We start from the raw sequence: 18,892 nt of genomic DNA, 5'->3' as shown, positions 1-18,892 counted from the left end.
TCCTGAGTCCACACAGCTCTCCTCGCCACTCCTCCCCTGGGCAGCCACCGGAGCCCCAGTGGTTGCTCTGAGTCCCAGCGCTGTGCCGAGCGGCCTCCTTTATGGCGCTCCCAGCTGTCCCAATCACTGAAGAATTTCTAACATTAACATGAACAAAAAAATATTCCACCATAAAACTTCTAGAACTCACAAATTAATTCAGCAAAGTAGCAGGATACAAAAGCAATACCCATAAATCACTTATTTATTTCTATACATAAGCAATAAATCCACTGCAAGAAAAATTAGGAAAACTACCCCATTCACAGTAATCTCCAAAAAAAAAGAAAATACTTGGGAATCGATCGAACAAAAGAGATAAAAGACCTCTACAGTGAAAACTACAGAACACTAAGGAAAGAAATTGAAGAAGACCTTAAGAGATGGAAAGATCTCCCATGTTCTTGGATTGGCAGAATTAATATTGTCAAAATGGCCATTCTATCAAAGGCATTATACAAATTCAATGCAATTCCAATTAAAATCCTGATGACATTCTTCATAGAAATAGAAAAAGCACTCATGAAATTCATTTGTAAAAATGAGAGATGCAGAATAGCCAAGGCAATCATTAGCAAGAAGAGTGAAACAGAAGGCATCACAATATCAGAACTTCAACTATACTACAGAGCAATAGTAACAAAAACAGCATGGTATTGGCACCAAAATAGATAGGTAGACCAAAGATACAAAATAGAAGACACAGAGACAAACCCACATAAATACAGTTATCTCATACTAGATAAAGGTGCCAAAAATATACATTGGAAAAAAGACAGCCTAGTCAACAAATGGTGCTGGAAAAACTGGAAATCCAAATGTACCAAAATGAAATTAAACCTCAATCTCTCACCCTGCACAAAAATGAACTCAAAGTGGATCAAAGACTTAGGCACTATAATAGAGACTCTGCCCCTAAAAGAAGAAAGTGTAAGCACAAATCTACATCATGTCAGTTTAGGACCTGATGTTCTTAACACGATTCCCAAAGTACAAGAAGTAAAATTAAGAATCAATTAATGGGAAGGACTCAAGCTAAAAAGTTTCTTCTCAGCAAAAGAAGCAATCAATAATGTGAAGAGAGAGTCTACAGAATGAGAAAAAAATCTTTACCACATGCACCTCAGATAGAACACTAATCTCCAGGATATACAAAGAACTCAAAAAACTGAACACCAAAAAACCAAATAATCCAATCAATAAATGGGCAAAGGAACTAAACAAATACTTCACAGAAGAAATACAATCAATCAACAAACATGAAAAAATGTTCATCTTCTCTTGCAATTAGAGAAATGCAAATCAAAAGTACTCTAAGATTTCATCTCACTGTGGTCAGAATGGCAATTATCAAGAATACAAACAACAATTAATGTTGGTGAGGCTGTCGGGGAAAAGACACACTCATACATTGCTTGTGGGACTGCAAAATCTGTGCAACCATTATAGAAAGCAGTATGGAGATGCCTAAGAAAATTTGGAATGTGGACCCAGCTATCCACTCCTCAGTTTATACCCAAAGGACTCAAAACCAGCATACTACAGTGAGGCAGCCTTGTCGACGTTTATAACAGCTCAATTCACAATAGTTAAGCTATGGAACCAGCTTCCATGCCCTTCAACAGCTGAATGGATAAAGAAAATGTGGTACATATACACAATGGAATATTACTTAGCCTTAAAGAAGAATGAAATTATGGCATTTGTAGGTAAATAGATGGAACTGGAAAATATCATGCTAAGTGAAATAAGCCAGACCCCCAAAACCAAAGTCCAAATGTTTTCTCTGATAAGTGAATGCTTATTCACAATGCTGGGTGGGTAGGGAAGAATGAAGGAACTCTGTATTGTGCAGCAGAGAGAGAGGGGAGGGGAGGGGTGGTGGGGATGGGAAGGATGGTAGAATGAGACAGACATTATTATCCTATATACATGTTTGAAAAAAATTCAAATATCTATCATTGTCAAAAAAAAAAAAAAAAAAAAGGATGTGCCATCTAAGAAGCTGTCCAGGCCATCAGCCTGCACATGTAGGTGGACCACAATGAGGGACGATGACTTGAAAGAAAGGAAATTGGAATAGAGCAAGAAGAACGAGAACTGGTTTCTAGTTACGGAGGAAACCAGGGGATTATATTGCCACTCTTAATAAGACAAAATAACATCTCAAAAAGGAACACAGCAGAGTAGAATGGAAATTCTATGTGGATGGGAAGAAGTCGTCAACCTCCGGGGCTTATGCTGGATTCAGCTATGAAGAAGAGACTGTGCATTCTGTGATCAAAGACTAATTCTGAGATGTCTTAATTTAATTAAAAATTCAGAAGTGGTGGGAAGTGAAGGGAACTTATCAGTTGACGGCTATGGGTTGAAACCAACAAGAGGCTCTTCCGCTTTCCTGCTCGTGTGTTAAAACTACCTGACTCCCCTGGAGGCCAATCTTCTAATGTTTACCTCGAGACCAGCAAGCGATGCACTCAGAAACAAGAAGCACCTCGCGCAGACGGCCCTCCTCTCCCAAAGCTTCCTCCATCTTGCCCTCTCGTCTGCAGCTGATGCAGAGTCGATCTGCACAGTTGATCCTTCCTTCCCAATTGTTCACTGAAAAGTGCTCTTTGCTCTTAGATCTGGCAGGCATCTTTCCATCTGCCGTCCAGACCACTGCTGGTAGTTACAGAATTTGTCCCAGGACCTGGTCCTTTGCTTGCTGGCCTCTGTAATGACTTAAAAAAACCTTTTATAAAAATTGGAGAAAACTTGGTCTTGAGGACTTGGGTTCAGACAGGCGCAGTGGTGCAAGCCTGTAATCCCAGCAGCTCTGGAGGCTGAGGCAGGAGGATAGCGAGTTCAAAGCCAGCTTCAGCAACAGCAAGGCCCTAAGCAACTCAGTGAGACCCCCAATAAAATACAAAACAGGACTGGGGTTATGGCTCAGTGGTTGAGTGCCCCTGAGTTCAATCCCCGGTACCAAAAAGAAACAAAATAGAATGTGGGTTCAACGTGTGTTCAAGAGGTGCCTGAAGAGAGATTTTGAAGGTATGCAGAGCTCTTAAAGGGCTTTTATCACACCCAGGAATGACTCTGCATGGTCTGGACTAAAACCATGGCGATCCTCTCATTGGCCGAAAGCATGTGAGAAGCCCCAGGAATGGCAGCCCCGCATGTCGATTGACTGACGGTGGGATAGTGGGAAATTAGCATTCTGGGAAGGTAGATTGTCATTTTCTTGACTTGGGAACTGGGTAAATGTCAGTGCCAGTAATGGAGAGTATAAATGCTGTCGGAAGGACAGGAAGCAAATGAAGGTCCTGGGATAGGGGCAAGGAGATACTGACTTCACTTTTGGACACTTGAGTCTAAGGTTTGTTTATCCAACGATACCAACCTAGCAGGAAGATGGGCATGAAAACGTAAAGCAATGGAGGGTAGCCAGAGTCAGAGACATAATTTTGGCCACCATTGCCTATCTTAAGTAATCAAACCATGAGGTTGGTGAGAGTGCCGAGAGAAGACCCTTTTATAGCAGAGATTTCCGAAATCTTTTCATAAAACAATGAGTTAAAAATTCTTACACGTCTGATAGAGATTGTTTTCCAGTGTGTGATGAACGTGCAAGCAGCGCAGACATTGCCATTCCATTTGAACAAGTAAAACTCTTCAAAAACTGAAAAATCTTCAGCTCTTCATCAGAAGAATGAGGTCCCCCCACATGACACCACATCATCAGGATATGTCGAGACGGGTGGAATAGAGCATCAAGATCACCAGAAGTCCCCGCAACCCTGGAAACCAAGCCCAGCTTTAATGAGCCAACTCCTGGAGGCTGGCTGTGGACAAGGCTGAGTCAAAAATTCCTGGGGGGAAGAGGGCTTAGGCCAAAGGCCCCCTGCAACTTTGTGAATTTACTTCTCTTACTGATAAGAGCTTGTGGAATTCACTGCACGGTGACACAGACTCCCTAAAGGACTACGGAACACGCCCCTGCCCCCCACACCTCACCAGCCCATCACAACTGGCTGATTGGGGTTCCCTTACCCAGAGTTTCATGTCTGCCTTTCAACAACCCAGAGAATCACTGGGAATGCTAAAAAGCAAAAACCTCAGCTTTCTGAAGAGAGCCAGCAAACATCAGGCCAGAATCAGATATGGTGGGGCTGTTGAAATGATCAATTTAGCGTAGTTCAAATATCAGTTTAACATAGCTCGGAAGGTAACATAACAGAGCTCAGAATGGGAAAAGCTGACAACACCCGGAATCCAAGCGTAGGGAGCAGAGAGATGGGAAGTCTGTGAAGGAAGGCATAAAGAAATGATGGAATCAAAACGGGGTATCGGAAAGAGATAGAGGACAAGATCATGCACACCCCGACCTCCGCGCTCTGCACACTCTTCCTCCAACCTCTTCAGGCTCCTTGGAGGAGAGGCACCAGCTGGGGAGATCAAGAGGGAGTCCACAGCAGTCGTGCTAAGTGCAGCCGGGTCCCGTAGACTAGGACGGAAAGTTCTGCCTCTCTGCTCCTCCTGTGCCTGCCCACCTGCTTTGTGCCTGCATTAGGCTCTGCTGCCTGGGAGATTGATGGGAGGAAGGCACAGAGTACAAGAGCTCTAGCCGGTGAAGCATTTCCTAACTGCTGCTTCCACACCGTCCGGGCGTATTACACCATCAATTGTGCAACTCCTACTTATTACCGCTAATTGCTGCGGAGAGAACAGTGCTGACCACCGCAGAGCAGCTGGGAAACCCAGGAAGGAAAGGCCAGGAGCACATGGTGGTTTATTGGGGCCATCGGGAAATTCTGCGAGGAGAATCAATTTCCCTGTAACTATCTGCCTGATAACAGCAAAAGGCACTCCGCTTTTAATGGTAAATAAAAGCCTCCTGAGGATAAATCGCTAATTCCTCACTGAAACTTGCCCTTTACAGTAAGTTATTTATCATAAGCTACTGGTCATCCTCATCCACACCTCTCAGCTCAAAAATGAGTTTCCAAAGCTGAATTCTCTCTGAGGAATTCCGATGATTTAAAGATGCCTGTGATTCCTGGCTTATTTTTAGAAAAGCCCCTAAGAGAATGTTCACAAGAGGCCCAAGGCAAGCCTTTGTCCTCTTCCAATGTTGTATTTGTTGTTCTCTTTCTAGTGGACATTTTTGCATGCATTTTATCATGAAGAGGATTCATGGAAATAGAAATGAACTCTGTGATCAGTGGTACTGCTCTTTGACCGGAATTTGCGGGAAAAGGAAAAGGGTTTTAATGCATCAAGATGAGAGGGTAACATTTCCTTTAATCTGATGGTCCTTAATGCTTTGGACTCAGAGACTCTTCAGAATCTGCTGAAAGCTCCAGAATCTCTCCTGAGACAAAATGCACCAAGATGCATACACACAATTTCATACACAATGTCACCCTGGCTACAGAGATGGGTCCCTTGAAGTTCAAGGACTTGAGGAAAATAGTCCCTGCTAGGAGGGATAAATCAGGTACTCCATTCCTTGCAGATGATATCGTTAGTGCCCGTGCGTAGGATGGGGAGTAATGCGCCCCCTCCACTCTCCATGTGATGGTTGGAATCACTTGACAATGTATGTACTTCACCCAGGGATTCCTCCCTCCAACATGGTTCATTTATTTTATTGTCTGATAAAAGTATATGCCCCACATTCCTTTAAGTACTCAGAACATTTCTCCCCTGGGTCCCACAGACCTCCAAAGCTCACCTGCAGGCTGACTCAGGAACCCTGAGGACCATGGCCTCTCCTCCTGCAAACATGTCTCCAGCTTCCTCTCTCCAGGTCTCTTCCTCACATCTTAGCTTCTGCTTGGTGCTGCCTCTCAGACTACACAGTGATGTGCACAGGATGACACCAGAACAGGTGTCACCTACCCACCATCAAGTTAGGCTCCAGGGAACAGAAACCAGCTTGGACCCTTGGCCAGATTCCCCACACTAGGGCCTCCCTTCACAGGGTACATGCTAAAGCACTTTGTCTCCTCTCTCATTGAATTTCGAAGATAAAGTCAACAGCCAGTGGTCCCTGTTGTGAAAAAACCCAAGTTTGACTCTAAGAAGATAGCTGAAAAGGGTGAAGATTTTTTTCTCCTTCCTACCTTTTTGGAAGAGCACAAATCTGGACCCTCTATCACCCACTTTCTCTCCTCACTTCTTTGGGAACAGCCTAGAATAAAAGGAACCTCGCTCAGCTTGGAAGTCTCATTAAATATCCTTACATTCTCTTATAAAACTGTGAGTTGAAAATCTGGCTGTATTGCGGGCATGTGGGACGATTATATAACAGCAAAAAAAAACAGTATGTTTTATATTAAGAGCTAAGTCTTCACTTGTGAGCACAGTGTAAGTTCTAGGAAGAGACATAAAGATATCAGAGATAAAGAAAGTTTGCACCCTACAGGAAGAATTTTTTCTGGCCACTGTTGGGTCAGACAGGGGGGCATGAAAGAAAGAGAGACATAAGGTAAGACTTTGAATCTCAGAAAACAGAATGTAACAGAGATCTCTCAGGGAGCATTTGTGTGGGTGGAAATCCTAGACAAGAAGACAGTTTCTTATTTCCCTGGAAAATCAACTGTATGTCTCCTAGGAGACCCTGGAAGAGCCCAGGACTGCTGGGAGTCACTATGGTCAGCACAGCACTGCATACAACAGGGCAGAGCCTGGTGAGCCAAGTGGCTGCATCTAAGTACATCCACACATGGTATGTCACTAAATGTCCCAGAGAGGAAGTAAACTGCTGTGGAGGGTGTTGATTGGTTACCCATTGTAAGAACAGAAGGAAATCAATGCGGAGGGCCAGAGGAAAGCCATGTAAGCCCAGAATGGCATGCGGATTGTAGAGGAACCAGCAGACCAATGGGGGCAAGATGAGAGCTGAATTCACACAGGAAACTGGCCCCTGACAAAGATGAGAAAAGCAGCTGGCAGTACGACACTCAGGAGGGCCACTGGACCAGCCACCCTCCACGTCCACCCACGTCATATGCTATTGATTGCCTAAACGTCCTAAAATACTGAATAATTAACTCAAGGCAATTAAATTGTAAAACAAGAGAGTCTGAGACACCTTTGATAGGAAAGAGCAGACATTTTTTAACAAGAATCGGAGAGAACAAGGTGAAATTAATTAGACAAAGTTACATACTTATGCATCATTTGGATTAATCAGTACATTCCAAGTCCTCTTCACTAGCCATGTTAAAAGTAGAAGACAGAACAGATTCAACTCTGTGGAGTTAGTTGGGGGAAATATTACACATATGCAGATTTATGTAAATCTCCTCAATACTTCACCTAAACTTGACAGTTCACCTAAGTTCATTTGATATACTTCTTCCACATCGAACACTACTGCAGAATCACGTTAGTTCATTCCATGGCTAAGACTCTTATGTTACTACATAACGCCACCACACCAGTTCCTATAAGTGTTTATAAGAAATCCAATCAGTATAAAGATGTGTGTGAATTTCATTTTCTTAGGAGAATGAATGATGCTAACATATTAGTCTCACGTCAGCCATACGATTCTTAAATATTCCAACGAATTTACAAGTGGTACGGAGGAGTATTCAAAATGATTGACCCCAAGTAAACACTGAGATTCCTTTACATTAAATGTATCATTCTCTGTTTTGGAATTTGCATGGCTGCCTTTTGAAGAATCAAAACCTTGGAGAAGTAGAAGAAAAAACACATGTTTTCTTTTCTTTTTTTTTTTTTTTTTTTTTTTGAAGAAACATTCTGAAAACCATACAATTGGCTTGCTAATATGTGAAGTTGAACTACAAGCATCCCCTTTAGTTTTCAGCAGGAAGGTCACACGTTATTAAATTAACCATGGTTCAGTATAGTAAATGCACACACACTTAAACTGCTTTCTAAAAATACTTGCAGATCTTCCAGAGAAATTCTCAGCACTTCAGTGCCTGGTTCCTCCACCTTACATGTATCACATTTTGTTTCCTAGCTTCTCAAAAGATTTAGGCATCTGGGTGGTTTCTAGGCTTTCCTTCAGGCGTTCATACTTCAGTCACACTTAGGAAGGTCTTTGCTTGCTCCTGGGAGCCTCGGGGTCTGGCTATTCAGGTGCTCTTGGGAGCACTCTGGTTTTGTCATGCGGGATGACTATAGGGCACAGGGTGGACCAAATCCTCACATCCATGTTGTTAGGTTGACAGAGCACTAACTTCATGAAGTATTTCACTTCACTGATCCTGAACCTTCATTAACATGCACACACCCACCCACACTCCAATTAATGAAAAACTATCACACTTAGAAAAACATTCACAAAGGGAGGCATTTCTTGGGAAGCTCACTTTGTCTTCTTTAGACATTCCTTACTCTGAAAACATCATTCTACGTAATCAGTCTATACTGTTATTACCAATTTGTCTAATACTTTCATTCCCAAAACTTTCATAAGGTACCAAACATTACTTATTATAGTTACTATATAATCTTGGACAAAATTATCCCAGTTAGGTCTCAGACTTTGGAATATAAACTAAAAATAAAAATTTAATTCTCTTCAAAGTTTTTTTCTAATTACTAAGAATAGCCTGAGGGTCTTTTTCCTTCCATAAAATATTAATATTTTATATTGATTTTCTTCCTCATTTTGTGGAATGACTAAGAAGGACTCTAAATTTTTCTAATCATTTAGTCCGAAATCTGCCTTTTGAATCCAAAAATTAATGATTTCAACAAACAAGTGAACTCTACAAAAGAGAGAAATGATGTCCTCAGCAGGTGTGGTCAGGTTAAATTTGAGAGTATATCATTGAATGCCCTGAATAATAATAGCAATGATAATCATCATCATCATCAACATCAACACAGGGAGGGGACATTCATTTTCTCCTTGTGCCATGATAAGTTACCACCTACTTAGTAGCTTAAAGGACAACAGATTCTATTCTCTTACAGTTCTGCACATTAGATCTCCAACACAGATGTCACTGGGCAAAGAAAAGAAATCCCCACCCCAGGCCAGGGCTCCCTGCTGGCAGCTGCACCTGAATGTGCGCCCTTGCCTTCCGAGTCTCTCTGAGAGGCTGTCCATATTCCTTGGCTCATGGTCCCTGTTCCCATCAAAGTCCTGTTGCATCTCCAGGACCATCAACCCACAGTCGTGGCTCCTGTGATTCTGAGCTCTGCTTCCCTGCTCCGCTTTTAAGGACACTTACGGTGACACGGAGCCACCGATTCATCCAGGATAGACTCCCTATCTAAAGTCAGCCGACTAACAACCTTAGTCTTCTGTTAAAATGACTGAGGTGACTGGCAGAAAAACTGAGGTCTACAGAGCATAAATAATTATCCGACTCTAGTCAAGTTCCTGTATGTCTAAGAATCTCATGACTGGGCAGAAATAAAACCCAAATTAAGGAAGCTAAGTAGAAGGACATGGCTTCTGCTTTTCCTAAATGCACTGGCCCCAGGAAGCCAAAGAAGATATAAAGAATAAAAGATGGAGGCCAAACTTTGAATAAGCACCAGGAGAGGATGGACCCCTGAGAAGGAGCCCCCTGTTGTTCCTAGAAAACAGAACACTTCTTTCCTTCTAAATCCCCCGTGTTTGCAAAGATTCCCCCAATTTCTGGCATGTTTTAATTAAGCATTTTATGTATACCCTCAATGCCCTTCAGATAATACTCGGTCAGGTGCTCACCGCCATATGACGAAATCACAGATGCCAATGAGATGTCAGTAGGACCTACCATCATTCTGGCGCTTTTTGAATCTTCTTATTGCTGCCTTTTAAACTCCATCCAGATTCAATAAACAAGTGGAGATAATCATATAAATAAACATAATGGAGACAAGTAGATCATTTAAAAATAAATGGCTTACTTATAACAAAATAACCCAAGGCCAAATATACCTCTCTGCCTCTTGTTTTGCTGACAAGTTCCACAGCGTTGATGTCCCTGTGTGCTGGATCCATGGCCCTTCCTCACACATGCATTCATGACTGCAGGTAGCTTGTGGAATTCCATGGCATGTGCCCCTCCTGTTTTACTTAGCATTCTCCACGTTTCCAACACTAAGCTACTTTCATCTTCTCCCACCACATAGAGAAGGTCTCTGTGGCTACATACAGGAGTGGGATGGGGCCGGAAGTCAGGGTGCCGCCACCAAGGGATAATAGTGGTCACCATTTCACCAGGCAGCAGACTGCTCTTGGGATCTGGTCCTACCAGCCATGTGTGGGGGTCCCTGTGACCCCCCTTCTTGCTATGTTTGGCCTTTAGAGATTTCTCAAGCACTAGAGCCCCCTTTAGATGTGACGAGAGAAACTGCCTCCTCTATTTTGTACCAGCAGCTTTGGACCCTCACAACTCTAGTCACTCTGAATCCATGGGGCAAGTTTGGAACAAGAGGCCATGCTATCCACTCCACGTGCCCATCAGCCCTCTCTTCACCTATCTTCCACAGCCAATGTACCCAGGAAGCTGGGGAAAATGCTAAAAACCCCCACACACACCCTAGCTCCCCACACCAATGCACAGAGAGCAGAGTCTAAGCTGCAGTTCAGCCAGCAAAATGACATTTCTGATGCCTGTTCATACACAAGCATGAAGATGAGAGATTTCATTCCAAGACCTTTATAGCACAATAATGTACCTCCTATTTTAGCTCAGAAGCTGTGAAATAGATCAGGTTTGTGAGATCATAAGATTAATCAGCCCTAAACATGCCATAAATATTTTGAGCTAGCTTCTCACCCTCATATTAATCATGAAGTGAGAATATTCCCATTTTAAGTATGCATATAATGCAAAAGCACATTGTTTCATATGCGTATCATACCAATGTGTTTAGCAGAAAAACACACTTCTGAAAAATAAACTTGTCTCAGAATTACCAGAACAGAAGAACCCTTCTAAAGATAACAGTTCCAGTACTTCCAAGAGAATTGAGTTATCATATTTTAACAACTCATGGTTGAAGGTTTATTTTATCATTTGCAAAACATTTGTATTATACAATGTCTCTTTGGATCTCCGCAACCCTCTGGAGGTAGATATTGTCATTATCTCCATTTTAAGTGACTTGTTGAAGATCATGGAGCCTGTGAACAATGAACTTGAGACTTAAAACATTAACCGACATCTTCTAAGTAAAAGAGAATTGACTCTTTTTCAACAACCTTTTTTTTTTTTTTTTTTTTTTTTGTGCTGGGAATTGATCCCAGGGGCTTTGAGACAGGGCCTTGCTAAGTTGCTAAAAGCCTCAATAAATTGCTGAGGCTGATTTTGAACTCAGGATCCTCCTTCCTTGGGCTCCCAAGTTGCTGGGGGCAACCTCTTTTTAAAAACCTTTTGATTTCACAGCATTTCAGTCTATACCTTGTACTTTGTCCATATAATAATGGACAGCTTAAGTAACCATTTAATTCTTACTCTTCTGGATATTAACTCTCAAAACCCCAAATATTCTTCAGGCAATTTACGCTTCTCTAATTTTTCTTCATTTTTATCAAGATTAATACAGTTCAAACTTATTACCTCATAGTTATTATCAGGTAAGAGTCTGATGAGTTCAGTTAGGTTTCTGCTTGGAGTTGCACAGGGTAAAAACCAGTATCCAGAGGCTGCATTCCTCTCTGTAGGCTCTGGGAAAGAACCTGCTTTCTCTGTTCAGTGAAGTTGTTGGCAGAATTCAGTTCTTCATGGCTCTAGGGATGGGGTCTCCATTGCCTTGCTGACTCAGCTGAGGGCTGCTCCTACTTCCAAAGGGCACCTGGCTAGTGGCTCCATCCTCCATCTGCAAAGCCAACAACCTGGCATCTCTGTGTCGTTCCATGGGCATACCTTCCTCTGACTCCCAGACATTCTACTTCCCTTTTCCATTTTGGGGAATGAAAAATAATCCAGATAACTCTCCCACATCAAAGCTAACTGATTAAAAACCTCAACTCCATCTGCAGTCTCTTCACCATGTAACAGCAACATTGGCGGTGACCCCAAATCCTGTTTACCACGGTGATTATGTGTCAGCCCATTAACGAAAAAAGCCTTTGTCCTCATGGATCTTGCTTCTAATTAAGAAGAGAAAGAGAAAACCCACTTATGTGGTCTATACCAGGGAGAGAAAAATAACTGTAAAGAAAATCAAAGTGGAGGATAAAGAGGACAGGCAATATAGAGTAATTCAGATCACATTGCCAGAGAAAGCCTCTGATTCATAAGTAGATTCACAGAAAGTGAGAAGGAGGCAGGCTAGATATATGGGGGTGGAATCTTCTGGATCAAGGGAACAGCAGTCACAGGGGCCCTGAGGTGGGAACGCTCTTTGTGTGTTTAAAGAAGAACAAGGTCAGTGTAGCTGGGACAATCTAAAGGAAGGAGAAAGGTGGGATGGAGCAAGATGACTTGAAGTCATTGGGTCATGATGTGGGTCATCGGAGGGCTGTAGTTCCATTCAGAGTAGAATGGGAAGCCACAGGAAGCCTCAGAGCAAAGGCTTGGTCTGATATAACGATGTTTAATAGGATCACCTCAAGATTGGGTTGGAAGTCGTTGCTGAGAAGTTCAAAGGACTCCCTAGACCTGAGGCTGCCTTTTGCCACCCTAGACCTAGCCCATGGAGGAGGACCGGTCATCCATGGCAGGTCCAGACCAGGTGCCTTACTTAGAGATTGCTTCATTTGTTTCTTCTGTTCCTGTCCATTTACTATTTAGTGAACAGTGGATTTAATTTTATTCACCCAACCTAAATGATCCTTCGAGATTAAAACACAAAATTATTTTATTTTTAGAGGAAGATTCTTAAACTTTTCAGACCTAAAGACATGATGTCACCTTTAGAAGATCCTGGACCTATTTTTCCAAGGCAAGTGTGCCACTAAACTTGGTGTCTATAGACAGCCGCGAGGATTGCTGTGTCATGACGAGCCGCACACTACTACACCCGGTCACCGTCCTAGGACTTTAGCAGATTGCACCTAGACCCTTTGCTACATTCAGAGCAGGTGCTGGGCCTCATCTCCATGGGCTCCTCGCCTCACATCCTTTCATCTCTAATTATGTGAACAAGCTCAGCGGTGCGATGTGAAGAAAGAAAGATAACCTTACTCAGAGGCGGCTGCTGCTGTGAATCTGCCCTAGTTGGAGATTTGCTTCCCGGATTCTCAGGAGATTAGGAATGGAGCTGTTTGCTGAAAAGGATTTCAGGCTGTTGATTTGGAATTTCAGTGCTTGATTGGGAGGTGGAGAGCATAGAGGGAGAAGTTTTGGCAGCTGCTGCGGGCAGCTCATGGAGAGGAAACTCCTTCCTGGGAAAGTTCTGTTCTGCCGAGTTGCCTGAGGCGGTGCTCAATGTTTGTGCTGGGGAGCTGACAGGCTTTGCTGCTGCTGTCCCCACGCACTGGTTATCGCCCGGACCCCATGCATTCTCTTCTCTGCATCTGGATAGGGTCATTTATTGCAAGTTTATTCAAGTCGTTCCAGGTTCACAACCAACATTATCTTCAAAACACAATGAGTAATGGTTGATCTTTATATACTAAGAAAACACAGAGGGTAAAATGAAAGCTGACAAGCATCAGAAAAGAGTGTGCCAGAAATTAAGTACCAAGTATACCATAGCCAAAGCTTAGAAAATAACCAGAGAAGCACCAAACCAGCTGCTGAATAATAATAAAATAAAAATGAAGAAAAAGGTGAAGGGGAAAAAAATGGACTGGAATTAAAGCGCTCTGCATTTGCACATGCCAAAAAGTCTAATTAGAAAAGAAATTGCAAAACAACAGTCAGATTGTTGTGAACTGTGAAGAGATGTGCAAAAACTCGAGAAAGGGCTGTCTACAATCTTATAACTGTAACACAGCAAAAGCAGAGTGGGATATAAAAATCACTCCTCTGGAATAAGGTGCTTGACTTTTTACTTCTCCATGTGTCCACTGACCTGAATCGGGGATTTTATCATCAACCCTGAAACACTTTAAATACAGACAATATTATTCTTTGTCCAATTGTATTCGAGTGATGTCACACAGACAGGAAGACCAGAGCTCAATATTGATCTTTTTTGTTTTTCTTTTATTTTTTTGGTGGGAGAAAAAGAGGTAATGAGAAAACGCCCCATCTTCCTCACTGATCAATTTTCCACTTCTCTCCTCACTCCTAGAACGCCACCATTCCCTCACTTATATAACCTGCAAACTCACCGCCTTCTTCACAGCTAATAATAGCATCCTGGTTTCTGTTATCTACTTGATCTGCAAACGACTTCCCTGACAGCAATTTTTTTCCCAGGGAAAGTCCAATACCACTGACATTTGGAGAAGCAATTGGAAGAATTTCCATAGAGGAAATTGATATTTCCCGTCCAAATCAGACAATACTCTAGAAAGAGGAAAACCCTAAAGCCTACAGGGCAAAAATATGAGGGGGCTGTGGATAGAAGGAACATGCCGGTTTGTTTTACTTTCAGTTATTTAATGATTTATGGGGAACTCTAAGGGAAATGTTATTTTCAATAAGTACAACCATTAGTACAGGTTTTCCTCTCTAAACGATGTGTATTTGATTTCAGCCTTGAAGGGTTAGGATTTCCAGCAACACACAGGTATAAAATAGGAACCTTCTCTGTGACGGAGCAGAACCTCAAAGCAAGCCCCACAAAGGAGCATCACAAAGCCCAGCAGAATCTCAGCCTGGAGTTTGGATGTTTAAGTGCCTCATTTCCTGACCTCTGAAGGAGGCTGTTAGCTCATGCTCTTGCTCTCAACTGAAGTGTGACATCTGTGCTGGCTTCCTCAGGCTGTGGCAACAAAGTTCCACAAACCGGTGGAAGAACGTACAGAAATGTATTCTCTCACCATTCTGGAGGCCAGAATTCCCAGGTCAAGCTGTTGGCAGAATCTTGCTCCCTCCCAGGGTGGAGGGAAGGCTCCTTCCTGGCCTTTTCCAACTTCCATCAGCTGCCAGCAGCACCCCGTGCTCCTTGGCTGGTGGCAGCATCTCACCAGTTTCCTCCTCACATCATATGTGTTCTTGTACCTGGGGGCCCAAATTGCCCTCTCCTGTCTCTTAGAAAGTCATCTGTCCCTGGGTTAGAGACCACCTGATTCTAGTAGTTCTCATTTCAACTTGATTGCATTTGCAAAGACCCTGTTTCAAAATAAGGTCGCACTTGCAGGAACCATGTGGAGAGGAGTCCGGAAGGCAGGTGGATACCATCCACCCCAGCACAATGTCAACTGGAGAAGCAGCCTACAACTCCACTAGTCTTTATGCTGGGGTCTTCCACAGACTTCCATCGGGTTGGTGTGCCCTTCAGTGCAAGGTGTTTTGCTCCTGTGTCCTGAAGTGCCCCTTGGACAGAGTGACTCCCTTTTTTGAGGCAAACCTGGGATCTATCTCAGGATTTGCAAGCACACACACACACACACACACACACACACACACACACACACACACACACACACTCCAATCACACCTTGCAATTTCCTTTCTCCTGTTGTCTCTTCTGATGACCTCACTTTATTTCTGCAGTGAACAGGCTGCTATTTAATCCCTGTTCATTTCAGCTTTCACAGCCAGTGTGGAAATCCCTCATCTACACCCAGAAGATGACTCAACAAGTCCTGCATAAACACATGCACAACCCACAAGGACAAACAGACATTTTTAAATGACATTACTGTAGTTAAAGTCTAGAAACTCCCCACCCCAGAAAACGCTGTTCTCCTAGGAAAAATCCACTCTCCCACCCTGCCCTGGCCCCCTCTTGGGGAGCAGGTCTGGGTAAGAACCTGATTCCAAAGGTCCCTGAAGATGCAGCCCTGTGATGGTTTAGCTCCATGGAAGGCCTCCACATCCTGCCCTCCTCATTCCACTCCTGGAGCTGGAGGTCAAGTCTTTTGTTAAGAGGGGTACCAATCCAGGATGAAAAGAAGACACAGTTGAAACAAAGCAGGCCTGAACAAAGGGAAAATGCATTCTGCCAACATGTAAGACCTGGGTGGCCTTGCTCTCCTTCGTGTTACCTGGATTCTGGGAACAAACAAATTCTTCCTGCTGTGCAGGAACAGGTGTGTTTATGTTTCTTTCACAAACAACCTAAGAGGTTCTGACCAACACATGAAGGATATAGCCTGGACAGATCATTAAAATCAAAAAGAAAGAAACTGGACATTGTTATGAGCTGAATGTGCCCTGCACCACCACCACCATGCCCCCCCCCCCCCCACACACACACACAAATGATATAGCAGAGTCCTAACTTCCAGTGTCTCTGGTTCTGACCTGATTTCGATACAGGGTTTTTCATGGCAGCCATCAAGTTAAAATGAGGTGGTCATTAGGATGGACTTTATTCCAATAGGAATGGTAGTCTCATGAAGGGGTGAAATCTGACAGAGACAGAAACACGTAGAGGGAAGATGATAAGAAAAGAAACAGAGAAAAGAAATTTATAACCTACTGAGAAAGACCTAGAAAAGATCCCTCCCTCATGGCCCTGAGGAGGAACCAACCCTACCAACACCTGGATTTTCTACCCAGGGCCTCCAGAACTGTGAAATAATAGATTTTGTGGTCTAAATCACACAGCATGGTTGTCCCTCAGAATCCACAGGAGATTGGTTCTAGGACCCCCAGAGTACCAAAATCTACAGATACGCAAGAGCCTTATATAAAATGGCAGAGTATAGCCGGATGCAGTGGTGCATGCCTGTAATCCCAGCAGCTCGGGAGGCAAAGGCAAGAGGATCATGAGTTCAAAGCCAGCCTCAGCAAAAGCAAGGCACTAAGCAACTCAGTAAGACCCTGTCTCTAAATAAAATACAAACTAGGCCTCAGTGGTCAAGTGCCCCTGAATTCAATCTCCAGTACGCACCTCCCAAAATTAATTAATTAATAAAAATGGCGAAGTGTATGCATACAGTCTACCCACATCTGCTGGTACACTTTGTTCAGAGGATAATTATGAGAAAAATAATCTTCATGCACTCAGTATAGATAAAAATGTTTTTAAGTATTTTTATTCTACAGTTTCCTGAATCAATGGATGTGGAACCCAGAGATAAAATAGTGCTACTGTGCTTTGCAAACTAATGCAGACATTACCTTTTGATACCTCAATGACAAGTAAGGAAAGTGAGGCCCAGGGAGTTTAGCTGCTTAATGTTCCAATTCAAGTTGAAAGAGCTGGGATCAGAGCATAGGCTTCATAATTTATAGTTCAATGCTCATTTCCATAACTTCACCCTATTTATTAGCCCAAAAGTTTTCATGAAAATTTCAAATGCATACCTTCATTTCAGGAAGATATTAAAAATATAATAATAAATCTGAAAAGTAAATAAATTATAAGAAAGAAGATGACATAGCTTGGACACCCATATTTATAACAGCTGTCATGATGGGAAGATCAAATCTTTTAGTTAAACATTCTCATTTAAAACCAATTTACATAAATTATGAGAAGTCATTGCACAAGGAACCAGCTCAGTGAGAAAACCCTGTGGACTGAAAGGTATGCAGGGCACGTTGGACCCCACGCTGTGCTGGCGAGCTTTGGCACCATTACTCCAGGCAAAAAAGGAAAGAAAAGAAAAATGCACCTTCACTCTAGCTGGAGAAGCAGAGAAATTATATTTTCCCAATAACAGAAAAACAAATCTCGATCAGCTCAAGAAAATTTGTTTATCTTATATAAAAATGAATATAATTATGAAACATTAATTTGCCTGCTGTTTTCTTGCTAATAAGGACTTTATTTTTTCTCCCCCTGCTAATGCTCTCCTGCTGTAGGCAACTTCCATGACCTCCTGCTATTCTTGTTTGCCAGACTTTTTATGAATGCCTGCCCCCAAAATGTTAGATTTACCTTGCTGATTTTGAATGATGTATTTTTCTTACTGTTATCACTGGATGCCTGATATATTTATATTGAAATAGTATTCCAAATTTCTTAACTTTAAGAATCCAATGTAAACAAAACACTTTTTTTAATGCAACCTCAAATGTTTACTGCCATAAAAACTCTATTTTGTTGTCTCTCGACTCACATTCTTTTGATAGAATGTCATTGATATATGTCATGTTATCCAAGTATTTACTATATTTTATGAGGTTGCTTTTCATATAAGGCAAAGTCCTACTCCACCTGCTTCAAAAGGGGGAACAAGTGAATGTTTTAAGCCAGGAAAGAAACACGGTAAATTTGCACTTTTAAAGATTACATCAGAAATCATGACAATGACATGTCCATTTTTGTTGCATAAAATGGGAAGATCAAGAATGGCTTCCTTATCTATTCGTCTATTGAAGGGCATCTAGGTTGGTTTCACAATCTAGCTATTGTGAATTGCACTGCTATAAACATTGATGTGACTGTGTTACTGTAGTATGCTGATTTTAAGTCCTTTGGGTATAAACCTAGGAGTGGGATAACTGGGTCAAAAGGTGGGTCCATTCCAAGTTTTCTGAGGATTCTCCACACTGCTTTCCAGAGTGGCTGCACCAATTTGCAACTCCACCAGCAATGTACAAGTGTGCCTTTTTCCCCACATCCTCGCCAACATCTATTATTGTTTGTGTTCTTGATAATAGCCATTCTAATTGGAGTAAGATGAAATCGTAGAGTTGTTTTAATTTGCATTTCTCTAATTACTAGAGATGTTGAACACTTTTTCATATATTTATTAATCACCTGTATACCTTCTTCTGTAAAGCATCTGTCCAGTTCCTTGGTCCATTTATTGATTGGGTTCTTTGTATTTTTGGTGTAAAGTTTTGTAAGTTCTTTAAAAATTTTGGAGATTAGTACTCTATCTGAAATGCATGTGGATCTACATCATGCATAACCATAGAAACGA

Source organism: Sciurus vulgaris (assembly GCF_902686455.1).
Source record: "Sciurus vulgaris genome assembly, chromosome: 13".
Lineage (NCBI taxonomy): Eukaryota > Metazoa > Chordata > Mammalia > Rodentia > Sciuridae > Sciurus > Sciurus vulgaris.
Note: the sequence above shows the minus strand (reverse complement) of the source record.